General features: G+C 42.9%; 1 long non-coding RNA gene across 1 annotated transcript in view; it reads left to right on the plus strand.

Annotated features, from left to right (window-relative positions):
- LOC143382032 (uncharacterized) overlaps window positions 1-8,294 on the plus strand; it is a 42,407-nt gene extending 34,113 nt beyond the window's left edge. Inside the window, exon 3 of the long non-coding RNA XR_013088917.2 lies at window positions 7,595-8,294. This is a non-coding gene — a long non-coding RNA (uncharacterized LOC143382032). The remainder of the gene's footprint in view (window positions 1-7,594) is intronic.
- The last annotated feature ends 8,368 nt before the right edge of the window (window positions 8,295-16,662 follow it).

The raw sequence follows: 16,662 nt of genomic DNA on the forward strand, positions 1-16,662 counted from the left end.
GTGGTGTTGTTGGTTGGACACTTACACCCTCTTGTGATAGAAAGGTGTTAGTAGCAGTCTCCTGTTGTAACTTTTCCCCTGATGGCTTTTTCTGCTCTAAACTTTCTTTCTCTGTCTGAATAGCTCGAGAGGCCTTCTCTTTTACTTGAATTTTTTCCTCTGTCTGACTAGCTTGAGAGACTTTCTTTTTCACTTAATTTTTTTTCTCTGACTAGCTTGAGAGACCTTCTCTTTTACTTGAATATTTCTACTATAACTATAATACAATCCAACAAGATAATGCCAAACAAAACTGAAACAGAATGAAACAAAATTGGAACAACAGAAAATTATTATAGCCTTTCTATCCTCCTGAAATGTCCATCCGTTTTTTCTCCCTATCTGTTCCTCAGATGTGAGCAGTTTTTCTTCCATCTTACACATCTCCAGGAACAGGCAACTTAAAACAAAAGTGAAGCAAAACAAAAGAAGAATCTTAAAATGGCTACCCATCCTCTCGCCCTGCCCTCAGGGGCGAGCAGTTTACCTTATCACTTACCCTCAGTCGTTCCCCCGTGTGGGCCACCAAATGCCACAGTCTGGCTGGGCACAATTCAGGAGCCACTTGTCTAAAGAAATGAACTTTATTTTTAGAACACACACACCACACCACACAGCTCCTCAGGAAAACCCTCGGAGCCCAACTGCCACCACCGGCTTCTCACAAGCCTCTCAACCTCCCCCACTCCTCCTGCTCTTGAGGCTGATTGGCTGGGTCGCTTGGGCAGGGCCAAAAAAAGTCCCCCAATGAGCAGCTCTGTGGTCTGAAAGGGCGGGGAAACAGCCCAATGAGCATCACCGCAGATGAGCTAATCAGTTTGCAGCTAGAAGTTTGCTGGGGCCGCTGTGAGCCAATCATCAGCTGGCAGCTGAAAGTTTGCTGGCAGCTGGAAATTTGCTAGGGCCTCTTCGGCTGTGGCTCTCAACAATGGTTCACTGGACTCTGCTTAGCCCAAACGGTTGTGTTATTTGATGACAAGACTCATAGGGCTGGTGGACTCTATTTGAGTGTAAGGGAACTGGATTTTTATGATGGCAAGATTATAAGACTGCTGGCCTCTTTGTTCAAAGCCAGGAAACAGATTCTATGATGGCAGGGATTATTGGGAATTCTGAATTATTGTGGAAATACTGGAAACTGGGATTTTTCTTGATGACATGACTCATTGGAGCTGTGGGGATCTTGATACTGAGACAAGAAACTTGTGTTTTATTGATGGCACTATGTTCATATCTTCTGAGTTCTAAGAGGTAATTCAGGGAATTGGAGTCCTATGATGGTGTGTATCATAAGGCTACTTGACTCTCCATGGTGAGTCGGGTAAATATGGGTCTATTATGGAAAGACTGTAGTGCTGTTGTGCTTTATGTGATGAACCAGGGAATGAGATTCTATGATGGTGATCACTCATGGCTTGTTGTCTCTACATGGAGTTCCAGGGAATAGGAGTTCTCTGACGGCAGGGCAACCAGCACTGCCTAGGGATCTGAAGTGCTATGATGGCAGGGAACCCCAAACTGTTGGGTTTCATGAGGAGAGTCAAGAAACTGGCATTTTATAGTGGAAGGATTCTCAGAATTGCTAGGTGTATGTGTAGAGCCAGGGAACTGGGGTTCTAGGGTAACAAAAATTGCCAGGCTTTGTGCTCTATTTGGAGAACCAGGGAACTAAGATACTATGAAGGAAGAATACACAATACTGATATTATGTATGTGGAGAGCAAGATTATAGCGTTTCTGTGATGGCCAGACTCTTCATTATACTGGGGTCTATGTTGAATGACACAGAACTGGAGTCTATGATGACAGAACTTCCAGGTCTGTAGGAATTTTTGAGTAGTGCCTCAGAACTGATTTTCTATGAGAAAAGCACACTTGACTGTGGAACTCATTGTATAGCAAAGGGATCTGCAGCCTATGATGGCAGGATGTTCAGAACTGATGGCTCTGAGTGGTAAGCAATGGAATAGTGATTCGATGATGTCTGGACTCCCAGAGCTGCTGCTTTTTTATATGGCAAGCAAGGGAGCTGATGTTCTGTTGATAAGATTTGAAGTGCTACCAGATTTATGAGAAACCTCAGGGAAGTGTGGTTCTGTGATGGTAGGACTCACAGTACTGTTGGACTCTGGTTGCAAGGGAACTGGGATTCTATTGATGACTGGACAACTAGGACTACTATCTTCTAGACAGAAAGACATGGAATTGGTGTCTATGACAGTAGTACACACAGGGCTGCTGCAATCTTCATGGAGACACAGAAAGCTGTGTTTCCATGATGTCACAAATCCAAGGGCTGATGGTGTCCACATGGAGAGGCAGGTAACAGGTGTTGTAGGATGGCAGAATTCACTGGGTTACTGGGCTGTATGTGGGGATCCAGGGAAATTGGGTTCTATGATGGCAGGATTCACAGAGCTGCTGAACTCCATGTTTAAGCAAGGGGAATTTATGGTGTGCCTCACAGTACTGCTGGGATCTGCTTGGAGAGCAAGTTAACTTGGTTGTATGATGGCAGGAATTGCCAGGCTACTGGTTTTAATGTGGAGGGCAGAGAAAATGGGTTTCTCTAATGACAGGATTCCTGGGGCTGCTGGTGTGTATGTTCAAGGGGAGACAATTGGATTTCTATGATGGTAGAAATTGCAGGGATTCTTGAATTTACATGGAAGTCACAGAAAATTGGGATTCTGTGATGTCAGGACTTACAAACTTGCTCTGCTCTTTGTGGACAGCTAGGGAAATGGGTTCTTATGATGGCAGGATGTGAAGGACTGATGGACTGCTGTAGAAAAGCCAGGCAACTTGGTTTCTATGATGGGAGGACACATAGTACTGATGGGCTGTACATAAGGAACAGGAGCATGGAGTTCTATGCAGTCAGGAAATCATACTGTCCAGAATTTCCATTGCTAGTGGTCTGTAATGCTCATGGTCTCAGAATTACCATGGCTGCTGGAATCTATTTGGAGACCCACAATACCAGGGCTGTTTCTGTCCATGTTCAAAGCTAGACAACAAGGATAATGATGGCAGGAAACTCAGGGCTCCTGGGACCACTTGTATGGACAGGTAACTGGGGTTCTATTGATGGATAGATGTACAAGACTGTTGAATTCTATATCTAGAAAACTGGAGTTTTCTGATGGAAGGATTCTTAAGGCTGATCATGTCTACTGGCAGATCCAAGAAACTTGATATCTAAAATGTGAACAATTGCAGAGTTGCATGTGTCCACCTGGAGAGGTAGGAACATACAGGACTGCTGTGGTGATATGGAGACCCACCTAACTGGTGTTCTATGAGAGCAAAAATCGCAGGGCTGCTGTGCTCTGTGAAAAGAGCTGAAAGTTTCTTTCTTTTCCTTTTCTTTTTTTTAAAGAGAGAGAGAGAGAGAGAGAGAGAGAGAGAGAGAGAGAGGGAGGGAGAGAGAGAGAAATTTTAATATTTATTTATTTTTTTCGTTTTTGGTGGACACAACATCTTTATTTGTATGTGGTGCTGAGGATTGAACCCAGCGCTGCATGCATGCCAGGCAAGCGCGCTACCACTTGAGCCACATCCCCAGCCCTGACAGTTTCTTTTTTTAACGGGGCATGAAACACCATAGGCATTATGATTTTTTACTCAGATCCATATTTTTATTCCTGGAAGCCTTTCTGAGCCTGTCCCTCATTTTCATGACTTAAACAGATGGAAAGAACACATACACATTTTGCTTTGAATACCTTCTTTCAGTTCTTTGGTATAAAAACATAGGAACAGACTTGAGTACTATGATAATTCTAATAATTCTAATTTTAACTTTTTAATGAAACTACAGTTATTCCACACACAGGTCACACATTTGTCTTCATTCTTACCAATGCTTGCTATTTTAAATTATTTTTAAAAAAATTTTTAATATTTATTTTTCAGTTTTTGGTGGACACAACATCTTTATTTTATTTTATGTGGTGCTGAGGATCAAACCCAATGCCCCACACATGCCAGGCAAGTGCGTTACCGCTTGAACCACATCCCCAGCCCCTATTTTAAATTATTTTGATAATGGTTATATTAACAGGAGTGAGGAGATTTCACTGTGACTTTAACTTATATGTCCATAATTAATGAGAAGTTAAACATCTTCCCATGTTTGCTAGTGCAGTTTGTATTCAAGTTCTTTTTCAAGTTGAAAAGTGTATATATATATATATGCCATTTATTTATTTATGTGTGTTGGTGAGTCATAATAAGCAATACGGGCAAGGCACAGTGTTGGATGCCTGTTAATCTAGTGCCTTGGGGAGGGTGAGGCAGGGGGAATACAAATTCAAAGCCATTCTGAACAACTTATTGATACCCTTAGGTACTTCTTAGGAAGACCTTATCTAAAAATAAAATAGTTGAATAAATAAATAAATAAAGGTATAGGGATGGAGCTCAGTGATTAAGTGTCCCTGGGTTCAATCTCTGGTACCAAAAAAAAAAATGGTCTTTGACCCAGTTTCCTGGCACTAACCTTATGATCCTTCAATCTATGAAGCAGTGTGTCTGTTTGCAGCCAGGGAGGTGAACCATGGTCTATGATTCCTGCATGGCCCTGCATGGCTGGGTGCAATGGAACCAACTCTGTTATTAGCTCATTGAAACTTGAGCCCTCCCACAAGTTTGGGGAGGATTGAGGGTCTTAATTTTCAGGTGATCACCATGAGCAATTATTTAATAAATCATTAAATGAAAAGCAAAAGGACAGGGGTTAAGGACCCTCCATGTTGCTGAAGGTGCTAGGAGGTGGTACCTGGAGAGGGCATGAAGCAACGTGCCCTTTATTACTTTTTTTTAAAAAAAAATATTTATTTATTTTAGTTATTGGCGGACACAACATCTTTGTCTGTATGTGGTGCTGAGGATCGAACCCGGGCTGCACACATGCCAGGCGAGTGCGCTACCGCTTGAGCCACATCCCCAGCCCCAACTTTATTACTTCTTTTCACTGATTTTTATCACCTGCCTGTTCAAGTTTATTATTTAAGATATGTTTGAAAGATAGGCTTTGTAGTGAATTGGCAGTACTAAGTACACTGCTTTCTGACTCCTGTGAGCCACATCAGAAAAAAGAAGGGGCTTTGAAAGCTCATGTTTGTGTCCATGAACATGGGACATATTTACATCTTCTTGAATCATCTTCAATTTCTTTATTCTATGTTCTATAGGTTTCATTTTAGAGATCTTTCATCTCCTTGGTTAGATTTATTCCCAGGGATTTTATTTTCTTTGAGGCTATTGAGAATGGAATAATTTTCTTGATTACTTTCTCTGCAGATTAATTATTGATGTATAGGAAAGCTACTGATTTTTTATATTGATTCTGTAACTTGCTACTTTGACAAATTTGCTTATTAGCCCTGATATTGTTTTGGTGGAGTTTTTTTATCATCTAAGTATAGGACCAAATCATCTGCCAACAGTGACAATTTGACTTCTTTCTTTACTATTTTTAATCCCTTTATTTCCTTCTCTTGCCTAATTGTTCTGCCTAGAATTATATTAAACAGGAGTGGTAAGAGTGGACATCTTTGTCTTGTTATTGATTTTAAAGGAAATGCTTTCACTTTTCTCCCATTTACTGTGGGGTTGGCTTTAGGTTTTTTCATATATACCCTTTATGGTATTGAGGTAGGTTTCTTCTATCTCTAGTTTCTTCATTGCTTTTATTTTGTCAAATTTTGTGCTGAATTTTGTCAAAGGCTCTCTCTGTACCTATCAAGATGACTAAATGATTTTTGCCCTTAATTCTACTTATGTGATGAATTACATTTATTGATCTGTGTATATTAAACCATCCTTGCATCTCTGGTATAAAACCAAGTTGGTCATGATGTACAATCTTCTTGGTATGTTGTTGAACACGATTTGCTAATATTTTATTAGGTATATTTTTTAAAAGTCTAAGTTCATCAATGACATTGGTCTGCAGTGTTCTTTACTTGATTATCCTTATCTGGTTTTGATATTAGAGCAATACTAGCTTCATAGAATGAATTTGGAAGTGCTCCATTCCTTTATATCTCATGGAATAATTTGAGGAGTATTGGCTTTAGTTCTTCTTTAAAGTTCTGATAGAATTCAGCTAAGAATCCATCTGGTCCCAGGTTTTTATTTTTTGGAAGGCATTTTTTATGGTTTTATATATCATTCCTAGTTATTGATCTGTTTAGGTTTTCTATGTCCTCTTGATTGAGTTTTAGCAGATTGTATGTGTCTATTTCTTCTAGGTTTTCCAATTTATTGGAGTATAAGTTTTCAATATAGTCCCTAATGTTCTGCTGAATTTCTATAATGTTTGATTTCTCCATTTTCATCTCTAATTTTATTAATGTAAGTTTTCTCTCTCTTCATTTTGGTTAGTTTGGCTAAATGCTTATCAATCTTGTTTATGTCAGAGTTAGCCACTTTATTGCACAAAGTATGTCCACTCAAAGCCCATTTCACTGAAAGCCCATTTCTGTGCAAGTACAAACCTGCATTTACTCCCCTTGGCCAGCCTTTCACATCCACCTTTTGTAGCTGCCTGCTCTTTCCAGTAGCATCCATTGGGCTTAGTCACTGAACTTCTGCTGGAACCCAGAAGGCCTTGGTGAAAACTCTTGTGTCCAAGATGAGGACAACCTGGTGTCTGTAGAACAGGGAACTTCCTGGCAGTAGGTAGGTGGAGCTTAGTGCCCCATGGGGAAGCACCACAGGTCAAAGCAGTGCCCAGAGCCCAGCCAAGTGTAGGATCCCTTCTGCAGGCTTCCTTTCTGCCTTTCTCCTGTGAATTGCTTTCATGTATGCTATATAGAAATAACTCCCATCCCACCTGTTAATTGGTATAATTCAGACTCAAGATCAGAGAGGCAGGGTCTGGGTGTTTACTTAACAGTTCTCAAAACTTCTTACATTTTGGTTCAGGCTCAGTCACTATTCCTAGACATAACTTTGTCCCAGCCTCAACATCATATGTAAACACCACCTCATGACTATCTGCATCGGACACAACAGTTACTATTATGGTATTATGTAAAAATGTGGATGTGTAACCGATGTGATTCTGCAATCTTTGTAATGTTTTGAATAACCAATAAAAAAATAAAATTAAAAAAAAATTAAAAAAAAAAAAAAAGAAACCAGGTTGTAGGTTTCTGAAAGGTTCTTAATCTATTCTGCAGTGCAAACTGTGGGCTTGGCTTCTGAGCACCGCGGCTCTGCCCTTTCTCCTCCAGGCTCCCCAGCCCCAAGAGGTGCTCACCTGCTCTGCTCCACTCCCACAGTGCGGCCACCAGTCCCCAGGAGGCAGGAACACTCTGCTTGCCCGGAGGACACCTGCAGGATTTCGGTGGGTTGGAGCTTTAGTTGCTAACCTCACGGCCACTATGGATCAATAAAAATGAAGGGAAAAGTTAAGTTGGAACAACAGATAACACCTCTGCAGCCTCTGGAAACCGAGAAAGTCGCTCAGATAGCATAGTGTGCAAACTCCAACAACTGCTATAATCATAGCAATATCTAAAGTAGAGACCTCATTTTCTAGGTCAACATCACCATCTTCCTGAGGAATTTAACATGGGTGTGAATTGACAGACCTGGGAACTATCTTCTTGATTTTGAATGATGCAGAGTAGAAAAGCATATGTTGGTTGATGTGAGATCCCCAGCATCCTAAGGGACAATCAGAAATGGTTGTGCATGATCCAAGCACACAGAAGCCTGTTCCAGAGAGGACAGCTAGCCAGAAGGATTGGAGAACAGCTGCTGTAAAGTGCTTCTCTGCTGAGAAAGTAAGTTTACATCTCCTTCCTTTGAGTACTCAGTGGAACTCCCCAGATGAGGCAACCGATGTGGGTACGAATGCCACCCATGTGGAATCAGCTCTGTGAAGAGCAGGATACTCATTTCCTCCACATATCCCTTTACTCAGGCCAGGGTGCATACTGTGATCTGGTGACTTCCTTGTGAATGGGCACCCATGCAAACGCACTACTGCAAAATTAAGAAAAAGTCCAAGAAACTGTCAGATTTGTTTTCTCAGCTTCCCCTATGTGCTGTACAGATGCAAAGATCAGGCTGATTCCACAGCAAGGAACACTCCTCAGAGTGCAGAGACAACCTACAGAATGGAAGAAGAAAATTCTATAGATCTGGCATGGGGTTGATATCCAGCATATATAAGATACTCCAAAAGTTCAATAGCAAAAAAGCTAAGTAAACAGATCATAAATGTGCAGTAGAACTAAATAGACCTTTCTCAAAAAAAAAAAAAAAGCTCAGAACAAGTTTAAGAGAACTTTATCTTAACTCTATTAGTTTGCCAATCCTGAACAAGGAATATCTGCATTCATTTATATTAAATTTATTTTCTTTCAATTGTGTTCAAAGTTTTCTGAAAGTAAATTTGTGTTTTAAGATTTTTACTTAAGGACTTTAATTTTGGGGGGTGCTATTGTAAATGGTAATGCTTTATCTGGGCACAGTCACAGTGGCACTTGCCTGTAATCCCAGTGGCTTGGGAGGCTGAGATGGGAGGATTGCAAGTTCCTGGATTGCAAGCCAGACTCAGCAACAGCAAGGCACCAAGCAACTCAGTGATCCCTGTCTCTAAATAAAATACAAAATAGGGCTGGGATTGTGGCTCAGTGGTCAAGTGCCCCTGAGTTCAATCACCCTCCCCAATTTCTTTTCTTATTTTAGTTTTCAAACTTCAAAAACTCCTACACATTATTTATAATATATAGGAAATCAAAGGACTTTTTTTCCAGTGGGTATTTACTTTGCTTTTTTTTACTTCCACCCATTTAGATCAAGACGTGGGATGGTATGCTCTACTTCTGTTTGATGTCTGGAGTAATTAGAACAAATTTCAGAGTTTTACCAGTGTTGCCATGAGGGGGCACTTAGCCATGGTTAAACAAGGATCGCCCAGTGTCCTGTGCTGTCCACATCGACCAGCAGGGGGTGCAAAGAGTCACTCTCTCCTATTCCTGTTACAATCCCACCTTCAGGGAGTGGGTGTCCTGTGTTTACAGCGAGCTTCCTTCTCCTGGGACTCACCTGGGAAGACCCCACAGTTGGGGAAGCCTGGGGATGCTTGTGGGGGGAGTATTTCTTCTCAAGACCCACCCTGGGAGATGCTGCTGTTGGGGACACTGGGAGGACACCTCCTACAGTGAGGACCAGAGATTCCTAATCCTCAGGATCCACCTGGAGAGATGCCCCTGCTGGGGACACTTCAGGGCCATGGCTGAAGTGAGGATCAGAGCTTCCTTATCCTAATGACTCACCTGGGATATGCCATGGCCTGGGGACACCTGAAAAGCATGAGGACATCCAGAAGGCCATAGCTTTCTTCTCCTGGTGACCCTCCTGGGGAGATACCATGGCCTGGGATGCATGGGGGCAGTGTCCATGGTGAGGACCAGAATTTCCTTCTCCGCTGCTGCCCTGTGTGCTGAGGGAGCAGCTCTGCTACATTCTTTACTTTCCCTGGTAACATTTTAATAGGACTTATTTTTACAAAAGTATCCTTTATTGAGGCTTTGGCCACTTGCCAACATAGCATGTCAAAGTGTTTCGCTGGGATTGGGGGTGTTTCTGGGGAGAAATCCAGACTTGGGAACTATCTTCTTGATTTTGAAAGGGGAAATACAGATACAACCTCAGGATGGTGCAAGGAGGGCAAGGAGGGCCCAGAATCTGAAGCCACACTAGGGCCTGAGGGAAGAGCTAATGCACATCTCATTTCTTGTTTTTATTCATGTTATAATGGCTCATTTTTTGGTACCAGGGATTGAACTCAGGGGCACTCAACCATATCTGGCACTGAGCCATATCTCCAGTCCTGTTTTGTATTTTATTCAGAGACAGGGTCTCACTGAGTTGCTTAGCACCTTGCTTTTGCTGAGGCTGGCTTTGAACTCAAGTTCCTCTTATCTCAGCCTCCTGAGTCTCTGTGATTGCAGGCATGCACCACTGTGCCTGGTTATGGCTCACTTTTGTTATAGTGTTAAAGTACTTGAAAAATACTGATTGAAAAGTGAATGTATTAAAACCCCAAATTACTTTAAGTGTAAATATTGTATTTGTGTCTGTTAAAAGAATAATCTAATGGATGGAGTTCTAGCTCAGTGGTGGAGGTGTGATGAGCATGTGTGAAGGTCTGGGTTCAAATCCAGGCACTGCAAGAAAAACCTAACCAAACAAAATTGTGCAGTATTAATTACCTACTATTATCAATAGGTAAGTTACATGGAAAGAAAAGGAAGGAGGACCTAAGATGCATTAATCACATGCAATGGAATCTCCTAGTATTAACCAGATTTATTTATATTTAAAACTATAAAATTAATTTGAAACAATTGGAGAAATCTGTGTATTGACTGGGCATATGAGATTAAGGAATCATCTGTGATTATTTCTACTGTGAAAATATTATTGTGGTTGCATTAAAGAGTTCTTCCCATTACATGACTAAATTTTTTTTGTAGAAGAAGCCAGATGATAGTGGGTTTTGCTGGTGATCCTGCTCACAGCAGGGTGAGCTCTCTGGTAAGTCCCAGAGTACTGACTGTGTGGGTAGTCATCTGGCCACTCAAAATCCTTGGGGTGTAGACTTCAGCACCTATGAACCCAACAGTGAGAGTTTTGTGGGCAGAGTGCAGGACCACATCACCCAAAATTGTCAGGGGCCCCAAACTCCCAACAGCCTCTGCTGTGAGGGCTGCATGGGCAGAACAACAGAGTATATTGTACATAATTCTCAGTGCCTGCAGCTCCCAGAGGCCTCTGTGATGAAGGTTGCGAGATCAGAAAGCCAGACTACATTGCCCAGAATTCCTGGGCAAGCCTTTGTGAATGCATAGCCTGTAGCTCCCATGGCCCTACATGGTCATGACTGTGTGGGAAGAACTCTGGGCTACCCTACCCAGAATCCTTGAGGATTCCTGGATGAACGGGCAACCTATAATTCTGAGAGCTTTCTCTGTTGAGGGCTCCATTGCTAGAGCATTGGATGACACTACCTAGAATCCTCATATTACTGGAACAACCATGTGGATTGCAGCTTTCATGTCCTGTTGGTAGGGGTGTGCAGGAAAAACACTGCACTACATTACCCAGAATCCTCAGGTGTGCCAGCTCCCAGGATCCTCTGTGGTGCACAGGCAAAACACTGGACTACATTTCCCATAATTTTTAGGTTGCTGTAGCTTCCAGAATCCTCTATGGTCAGGACTGTTAGATGAGAGAAATGAATTCCACTACCTAGAATCCTGGGACAGGGGAGTGTCAAGGAGAATGTGCAGCCTACAACTCCCTGAGATGTCCACTGTGAGAACTGTGCAGGCCGAAGGCCAGACTACAATACTGCTCAGAATCCCCAGGTGAACATGCAGCTGCTGTTCTCAGCATGGTGAGGGCTGCATTGGAGGAGCACCAGATTATACTAGCTAGAATCCTCAGAGTACCAGGGCAAGCTTGTGGCTTGCAGTTTCTATAGTCTTCCTGGCAAGGTTGTATCAGCAGCCCCTGAGAATTGTACACTCAATTCTCAGGGGCTGCAACTCCCAGGATCTGCCCTGATGATAACTGGAGAAAGCTGAACTATACTACCCAGAATCTTTGGTGGGAGACAAGCAGGCAAACATGCAGCCTGCAACTCCCAGAGGCCTCCATGGCATGGGCTATGAATGCAGGTCAGACTACACTACCCAGGATTACTTGGGGAATGGAAGCTCCCACACATCTTCCTGTGAGGGCTTTATGGGCAGAGCTTTGGATTGTGCTACCCAGAGTCCCCAGGAGTACCTGGCCAGAAATGTGGCAGGCAGCTGTCAAGAGCCTTAATGAAGAAGTCCACTTAGGTAGGGTAGATTGCTGCACTACCTAGAACACCAAGTGGCCAACAGCTCCCAGAGACCTCTGAAGTCAGGGCTTAAGAACTGACTACAGTGTCCAGAATCCTTGGGGGCTCACAGCCACAGGAGCCACCTTGGTAAGGCTATACCAACATAGTACCAGACTTTAATTTCCATGATCTTTGGGGGATCTGCAGCCTCCAGAGCAAGGTCTGTATTGTAGAATAATGGATTACACTATTCTGGGGCTGCCAGGCAAACACACGGCTTGCAGCCAACTTAGGCTTCCAGAGTGAGTGCTGCACCTGCAGAACACCAGACTGCACTGCCCAGAAAACTTGGGGGCCTGTGTCTTCCAAACCCTTCACATTGAGGGTTGGGTGGCAGAGTGCCAAAATACACTTTTGGTCCATATCTCCCAGAGGTCTCTTGGGGGAGGGCTGCATGGTCAGAGCACGACTACTCTGCCCAGGTCCTCTATGGCAGAATAGTCTTGGCATTCGGCTCCCAAGGTCCTCTATGGCAAGGCTTGTGTGGACAGGACATCTGATATGCTGACCCAAATGGTGAGTGAGTGTGCAGCCCATTGCTTCCAGGGGACTCTATGGTGAGAGATGGGTAGGTAGGACAGACTGAATTATCTAGATTGCCCTGAGTCAAGGATGGGCAATTATCTAGATTGCCCTCAATGTGGCTGGCAGCTCCCAGATGCCTCTGCTACTAGAGGAGGGCTGGTAGGATGGAGTGCACTGTCTAGAACCACCCTGGGGTTCTGGGAGTTTGCTTCTGAGCTCAGGTTCTCCTCATCTTGAGAGTGGCCATCCTGGGCTGGGATTTTTTTTATTAATTTTTATTGTTGGTTGTTCAAAACATTACATAGTTCTTGATATATCATATTTCACACTTTGATTCAAGTGGGATATGAACTATATGAACTCCCATTTTTACCCCGTATACAGATTGCAGAATCACATCAGTTACACATCCATTGATTTACATATTGCCATACTAGTGTCTGTTGTATTCTGCTGCCTTTCTTATCCTCTACTATCCCCCCTTCCCCCTCCCCTCTTCTCTCTCTACCCCCTCTACTGTAATTCATTTCTCCCCCTTATATTTTTTTCCCTTTTCCCTCCTTCCTCTTGTATGTAATTTTGTATACCCCTGAGGGTCTCCTTCCATTTCCATGCAATTTCCCTTCTCTCTTCCTTTCCCTCCCACCTCTCATCCCTGTTTAATGTTAATCTTCTTCTCATGCTCTTCGTCCCTACTCTGATCTTAGTTACTCTCCTTATATCAAAGAAGACATTTGGCATTTGTTTTTAAGGGATTGGCTAGCTTCACTTAGCATAATCTGCTCTAATGCCATCCATTTTCCTGCAAATTCTATGATTTTGTCATTTTTTAATGCAGAGTAATACTCCATTGTGTATAAATGCCACATTTTTTTTATCCATTCGTCTATTGAAGGGCATCTAGGTTGGTTCCAGAGACTTGCTATTGTGAATTGTGCTGCTATGAACATGGATGTAGCAGTGTCCCTGTAGTATGCTCTTTTTAGGTCTTTAGGGAATAGACCGAGAAGGGGAATAGCTGGGTCAAATGGTGGTTCCATTCCCAGCTTTCCCAGGAATCTCCATACTGCTTTCCAAATTGGCCAAACCAATTTGCAGTCCCACCAGCAATGTACAAGAGTACCCTTTTCCCCACATCCTCTCCAGCACTTATTGTTGTTTGACTTCCTAATGGCTGCCAATCTTACTGGAGTGAGATGGTATCTTAGGGTGGTTTTGATTTGCATTTCTCTGACTGCTAGAGATGGTGAGCATCTTTTCATGTACTTGTTGATTGATTGTATGTCCTCCTCTGAGAAGTGTCTGTTTAGGTCCTTGGCCCATTTGTTGATTGGGTTATTTGTTATCTTATTGTCTAATTTTTTGAATTCTTTGTATATTCTGGATATTAGGGCTCTATCTGAAGTGTGAGGAGTAAAAATTTGTTCCCATGATGTAGGCTCCCTATTTACCTCTCTTATTGTTTCTCTTGCTATGAAAAAACTTTGAGAATTTATCTTTTAACAAGAGAACATTATAGATGACAGCAAGTCAGGAAGACCTGATAGGTGCAAGGTACCACCATTGAATAAGAATGTTAGGTTTCTGAGTGCTCCCTGTGGAAGTAACCCATCCAGCCTGCCCTTTGGACCAGGGAAACAAAGCAGAATGACCAGGCACAGCACCCTCCACCAGCCACGAGCCAGCCATGGTGTAGTGCTAAACCTGGATCCTTCATTTAGGGACCATTTGAGGAGCTACTGGGGGGCAGCTTAGCAGGCCCATGACCTCAACTCCAAGTTTTCAGAGGGTATCAGCAGTCAAGGCCACTGCTACTACATGAGATTTTCTTTCCTATCTTTTCCCTCATGTCTTTCTTTTTCTTAATGTTTTAAAATTTAATTTATAAAAGCATTTTTATTACTAATTGTCACATATATTTGGACATATTATGTTGGTGTTATCCTGAGACGTTAGAGCAGAAGAGTTCAATCAACATGTACAGGGTCAAAGACCTCCCCTCTTCGCCTTAGTGAAGGGACTCATGTAGATGGAACTGTCCTCACAAGACTGGTGTTGATTAAAAAGTCCTCACAGGATTGGGGTAAATTAAAGTGGCCTTACTGAATTGGCATAGATTATTATGTCCTTATTAGAATTGTAAAGATTAAAGTGTCTTTATAGGATTGGTATAGATTAATGTGGCCTAATAGGATTCATATTGATTAAACTTTCCTCACAGGATTATATAGATCAAAATGTCTTTACTACATTGGTATTGATTAAGCTGTCTTCACAGGGCTAGGATCACAGAATTTCTTGCAGTAGCATTTTGTTTGAAGTGGAATGAGCCCTGTCTGTGTGAAGGGCTGATTCCTAGCCCCTCACAATTCTTACTTTGAAGTCCTAACTTAGTAGCTCATAATATGCCCATATTTGGAGACAGGGTTTTTTCAGTGATTATTAAATTTAATGAGGCTTTTTGGGTGGCTCTATTCAGATGTGAGCAGTGTCCTTACAGCTGAGAAAACTGGGCACAGATTTCTAGAGGTACCAGTATAAGGACATAGGGAGGGAGGCCATCTGCAAGCTCAGAGAGAAGCCTCAGAGGGTACCAGCCCTGACCACACTGGCTGTCAGACTCTGGCAAACCCTGTGATGGGGTTACCTACCCCACATCTAGATGGCTATCCTGCCTGTGTACTGGGAGATCCTCCCATAAAACGTGGAGCAAAGTGCAGTGGCAGCTTGGCCATTCTGACCACCTGTCTCTGACACTCCATAATCCCTCCCCAGTGTTGTCCCTGAACCTTCCTCACCTCTTCTCTGCCCTCAGCACCTCTTCCTGGCCTTCCAGATCAATTATGAGGACAGCCCTCTTGGAAACTTCCCTGAAGGTGGATCCCCAAAGTGTCATCTGGGAACTCTGAGGAGCTCTTATCCTGTCACATTCTGGTTAGTGGAATGGAACTCCATCTCCTCTTCCACACTCTAAGATTACTCAAAGGTGACTTCTTGCCAACTGTGCTTAGAATTTTGCATCATATATGAGAATGTGGGCTGTCAGCATCCTTTTGCTTTACAGCCTGAGCCCCTAGGCTCTGTTCCCCTGAGGCAATTATTCATGCACATGCTGAGTACCTCTGACTTTGGTCAGCTCGGAGTGCAAGAGGATGACACTCCACCCCCATACTAAATTTCCTGACTTTCCATTTCCACTGAGTGAGAATTCAGTTCTACCAATCTGATCTGTTTGACCTAAGATCTTTAAGGCACATCCCAAGGCCTTTATGAATTCCAAGATTCAAGAGTGACACAAGTACATTTAAATATCTTTCAGATGTTTTTTTTTTTTTTTTACAAATGTCTAAAAGTATCCCCTTTAAAGTAGTAGTAAATCTATGAATATGCTTAAATTCTCATAGGCAGCAGTCAATGTAAATTCTTTCATTAAGCTGAATTTCTGAAAATGAGTCATTGTGACATTTTCTTTTGTCAACCACTTATTTATGAACGTGCAAAATCTGTGTACCCTCAGGAGTTGGGTGGCAGTGATGGAGAGCCACAGACCTCATCTTGGGCTAAGGGTCAAATATTTTCTAAGAGGAAATGACAAGTTTTAGAGAGTCTATACTTTCAGGGTCACTTGGGCAGAGTTAGCCCAGCATGCATTGGTTTCCTGGATAGTGTCTGTTATGGTAGCTGCTAATTCCATGTGGCTATTGAGCTTGTGAATTGTGACTGGGGAGACTTAGAAACAGACTTTTGGTTTTAATTATTTAGAATGCAAATAATTACATGGGGCTGATGGCTACTTCATAGGACTCTGGGGATTGAAGAGATTTGGACACCATGGATGCCTGCTTTCCTAAGAGAAGTCCCTGAGGCCATGCAGCCCTACATGGGGAAGGGATGCTGAATGGAGACAGATGAATTAGGAGCTGGGAGAAACATGGAAGACAGGAGGACAGGACTGTAGAGTGTGCTGTGTGTTGCCAACCCAAAGCCATCCTCACTGTAGAGGCTGTCTCTGTGGAAACAAGACCAGCCTGCCAGAGGTGGGGGTATAGAAGATGCAGGGGAATGGTGTGCTGGGTGCCCAGGACCTGTGGTCTCAAGGCCATGTCAGGTCCTCAACCACTAGCAGTAGGCCCTTCTATGCTAAGGACATTGCAGGTAAGTGGTGTAAGGCCAGT

This window comes from Callospermophilus lateralis, chromosome 16 (assembly GCF_048772815.1).
Source record: "Callospermophilus lateralis isolate mCalLat2 chromosome 16, mCalLat2.hap1, whole genome shotgun sequence".
Classification (NCBI taxonomy): Eukaryota; Metazoa; Chordata; class Mammalia; order Rodentia; family Sciuridae; genus Callospermophilus; species Callospermophilus lateralis.